Source organism: Nyctereutes procyonoides, unplaced genomic scaffold, assembly GCF_905146905.1.
Source record: "Nyctereutes procyonoides isolate TBG_1078 unplaced genomic scaffold, NYPRO_anot_genome, whole genome shotgun sequence".
NCBI lineage: Eukaryota > Metazoa > Chordata > Mammalia > Carnivora > Canidae > Nyctereutes > Nyctereutes procyonoides.
This window is the reverse complement of record NW_026575121.1, coordinates 41,894,078-41,898,821: the sequence shown is the minus strand read 5'-3', so window position 1 is coordinate 41,898,821 and position 4,744 is coordinate 41,894,078. Positions and strand designations below refer to the sequence as shown.

Below are 4,744 nucleotides of genomic sequence, written 5' to 3'. Positions count from 1 at the left end.
AGTCTCCATATATAAATGAGTGGATAATGATGTGGTATATACACAAGGGAATATTACTCAGCCATAAAGAATGAAATCTTGCTATTCACAACAACATGGATGAACTAGAGGGTATTATGCTAAGTGAAATAAGTCAGAGAAAAAACAAATATCATGATTTCACTTATATGTGAAATCTAAAAACAAATGAGGCAAAACAAAAACAAAAAAAATAAACAGATTCAAACTGAGAAGTAATGATTGCCAGAGGGGAGGTGGGTGTGATATGGGTGAAATAAAGGGAACAAACTTCCAGTTATAAGTCATGGAGATATAAAGTACAGTATAGGGAATTAGTCAATTAGTAATGTTGTACAGCGACTATACTTATTGTGAACACTAAGTGATATATAGAATTGTTGAATCAATACATTCCACACCTAAAACTAACATCGTATATTTATTTTTTAAAATTTGACTTTCACCTGTTAGTTGGAATCAGCATAAGAGAAGGAGGTCCTACATATCAGGGATACCTCACCTGTACCTAGTCCCATCTTAGTATGGCTTCTAAATAGGTTATCAACATATCTCAACAACTTATATATTACATCCTTTCTCCTAACACCATGCACAGCAATAATCATTCCCTTTATTCCACTCTAGCATTAGCTTCTCTGAATTCTTCAACTCATGGCTATCTGGCTTCCACCCCAGAGAATACTTCTCTGGTAATTGTAGCCAGCTCCTCATTGTTAACTGTAAAATCATGGCCTTAAATTGTATGATTGTTTATGGTCTATGTCCTACTAGAATTCAATCTCTATTAGGTGATTTTTCTGTGTTGTTCACTCTTCTATTTGCATCTGGAAGAATACCTAGCACAGATTACTTCCCCAGCAAAATTTTTTTGAATGACAGTAAAAATAACTTTTTTTCAGCTCCTTATCCTACACATCTTTGGGGTACTCCACAGGGTTAACAAATTCCATTAACACCAATATTCAAAACCATCAAATCTCCATCATTGATTTCAAAAGTACTTCAGTCTCTGGCTTTCTTCATATGTTTTATATGTCTTTTTTTTTTTCATTTTCCTGTGGAGATTCTTTTTCTCTGTTTTGCAACTGCATCCATTCATAGAGGCAGAAAATGATAATAATTAAAGAAGGCAAATTTTGAAATAAGATCCTATATAAATTACACTCTATGAGTCTTGCTTTTCTCATCTATAAATTGGTGCCCTGATATTATTTACCTGCAGTATTTTGAAAACTAGATGAAACTGTAAAACTGTAAAACCTGATGAAACCCCTACTATGTTGTTGTTCCTCTGCAAATAATGGAGATCACTAACCTTCAACATTTAACTGTTTCATATCTACATTTGCAACGTTCTGATGGACCACACACAGATTTTTTTGACTTTCTATTCAGCTTGTGAAGACCATGCTGATTAGCTTTCCTCTTTGGATGAATCGGAATCCTTTGGCTAAATGCTCACTTCTCATCTTTAATATCTAATAAATAAGCTGCAATTTTTTATTTGACCTAAAAATCCTTTCATATCCATTTTTTTTCCATTTTCACCATTAGATCAATGGTACAAAATCTGTAGACAAGCCCATTACAATAGCTGGCAAATGCTGTATGCATTCTCTACGGAGTCTATTATTCTACTTTCTGCAGCCAGAGTGCCAACTTTAAATATAAATATATTAAGACTATCCATTGCTTTCTTATTGTTCTTAGCAAAAATGAAGTGCAATTACTATGTGGTCCAGTAATCTCAAACTAATTTATTGCAATCCCAGCCCTCTACTATATGGAGAATGTTCCTTCCTAAAGCATGCTAGAGATCTTAGGGGCACACACTCTAGGACAGCCATTAAGCATAGCCAAAATGGTTATGCACATCCCATGGTGTGGATGAAAATCAGATGGCCCCATATGTTGTCCTGATCAGAGATCCTGAGTTATTGAGAAGGTCTCATGCAAATGAATGTATTTTGCAAGCCCCATTCACTTATTTCCTTCCAGGTCCTTAGTTTTTCTCATTATGCTGCTCAAATTTCTCAGTCATTACAATATATCACCTCCTCCCCCCTTACCAGTCAATTCTAGGGTTCCTGAGTCCACATCATTTTCCTCCACTGAGGGGACAGCAAGGCCACGAAAACCAAAAACACTTTTTTGACATCTTACTAAAATCGAAATATGAATTTTTATCTTTTCCTCTGAAAGACAGAAAGGGCTTTAACTTCAAATATTCCCTGGTTGTGAGGACACACATTTGCCTGAGATCTTTCTTAAAAAGCATTCAAGGAAAGCAAATAAAACCAATGTAAAGGTGGTTGAATGTCCAAATCCTATTGTAATAAAAGAGAAATTCTTAACATGGCCTATAGCATGCTTCCCGGTCCAGCCATTACCAGTCTTCTCCATCTCCCCTCATGTCATGAACCCTCTTGCTGTCTCCTGAAGTCTCTACTGGACTTAAACCAGTTACTCACATTTGCCAAGCCCTGACCTGCCCCTGGAATTGTGCAGGCTGTTTTTAACAGTTTGAAATACCTCCCTTTCCATCACCTCAATGAACCCTCACTGTTCCTTCTCAGCTGCAGTCACTTTTCTCATCTTCTTGACAACATAAAATAATTCATTATTTTATACTTTAATAGCACTATACTTTTAGGTACAAGATTGATAGTAAACATTCTAAAAGTTAAACTATTTACTAATTCTGGTTTCATTAATCAATTATTTTTGCAGGGTCTATGGCTTAAGTTTGCAATTTGCTTACAGGCTTCTCCCCAGCCACACACACTATTACTGATCTGCTGCCAAGGATGAGCCCTTCATTTTTTACTCAGCTAACAAACTCCATGACTCACATTTCTTTCCTAGACAGTTTCCTATTTCCTGCTGAATCTGATGTTAAATTCTCAAATGTCAAATATGGTTAAGTTCCTTTTCTGCTCAAAACCTTCATTGGTTCTTTAAGTGCAGAAGGGATACGAGTATCTTAGCATTGTAAAGTACTTGCTAGTTCAAACTCTTATTTTTGCCATGTTTACCTGCTTACTGTTTCTCCAACAAAGTAACTTTGGTGTCAACTACATCAACATATCTCCTTTACCAGAGATACATAATCCAAGTTCCTACAAGTTAAAGAATGTACAATAGAAGCTAAAAACCCATTGGACTTGATATGGAACAGGATTAAACACTGGGAAGACCTTGTTTCCCTTCGTGTCTCAGTGAGAATTTCCTTCCAGGATATACATGTTTGATTACCCCACGTTTGCCTATGTATTTTTTTCTCTTCACTTCTGTTCTCATTATTTTTAAGTAATGTGGTTTTCCTAGAAAACATTCTGTAAATAAGTACTACTGGTTGTGGTACTGATCATTACAGTAATATATAAGCCACTTAGAAAAAGGAAAATCTGAGTTTATAACTTCATGCATCAAAACAACATTGGCTATTGATCTACTGGTAGCACTGGAGCCACATCATTTGGGGATGATCAAGAACTTGCTAAAAGCATAGAGACGTGGCCTTGACAGGTCCTGAGCAAAGAAGGCAAGGAAGAAGTCTCCTCTGAGGAAAGGTTCTATGAAGGCGGAAGGTTTGCCACAGGGGATATGACAGATAAGCCTGTGAGTGAGGATCTATGGGAAGCAATGCCCAAAGTCATGAAGTATGTGGGAGGAACCAATGACAAAGGAATCAGGATGGGGATGACAGTTCCTATTTCTTTGCTGTATTTCCCAGTGAAGATGGCTCCCCTCAAAATAAATTAAAAGTCTGGTTCCAGATTCCAAACTAGTTTCAGAGCAACTCACTAGTTCCTACCAATAACAGCATCAAGACTGTGGACAGGGAAAGCATCACCATCCACTCCTTGCAATTTGGTGGTTATGCCAAGGAAACTATGTAGTTCATGCTGCCCAGCTGTGTACCACCTTGAAGGGCAGGACTACCTGACAGAATGACTTCTACTTACTTCAACACTGGGTAGGACCCTCCCATGAAGCCCTATGAACATCACAATGAAGTCTGGCTGGTGAAAGCATGAATGACTCACTGAGCCAGAACTTCCTGCATATGTACTTCGTGTGTCTACTTTCTCAGGGGAGAAGGAGGGAGCAAAGCTTGCAACTGTATCTCCAGCTTAACCAACTTTCCTTTAAAGCCAATTACTGCTAATTTTCTGAAATAAGTATATATCATCTATGTTCTTTTTATTAATGGTGGGAAATAATACAGCCAAGATAAGCAGCATCCCTCTAATGTACGTAGAAAGCTCTGTGGTGGACCAGAAAAAAAATCCAGCAATATTTTCCCAGTTATCTGCATCACTAAAAACAGATTTTTAAAAAATTATTGAACCTATTTTTTTAAATTTATTCATGACATACAGAGAGAGAGAGACAGAGGCAGAGGCACAGGCAGAGGGAGAAGCAGGTCCCATGCAGGGAGCCTGATGTGGGACTCGATCCTTGGTCTCCAGGATCAGGCCCTGGGCTGAAGGTGGTGCTGAACCACTGAGCCACCCCGGTGGCCCTGAACCTGTATTTTGAGAGAAAAACGTGATTTGTATGCAATCTTTCATCCATGATTCGTATAAGAGCTTTGTTTACAAAGAAACTGAAAATAAAGATCTTTGACTTAAAAAAATGACAATTGGATATTTTCTTTATAGGGATAGCTGATATGATGCAGTATTTAAGAGAACTTCTGCACTATTTAACTAAACAC

General features: G+C 37.5%; 1 pseudogene; it reads left to right on the top strand.

The window, feature by feature from the left end:
- Positions 1-608: 608 nt before the first annotated feature.
- LOC129516482 (heme-binding protein 1-like) lies at positions 609-4,061 on the top strand (annotated as a pseudogene).
- Positions 4,062-4,744: the final 683 nt, after the last annotated feature.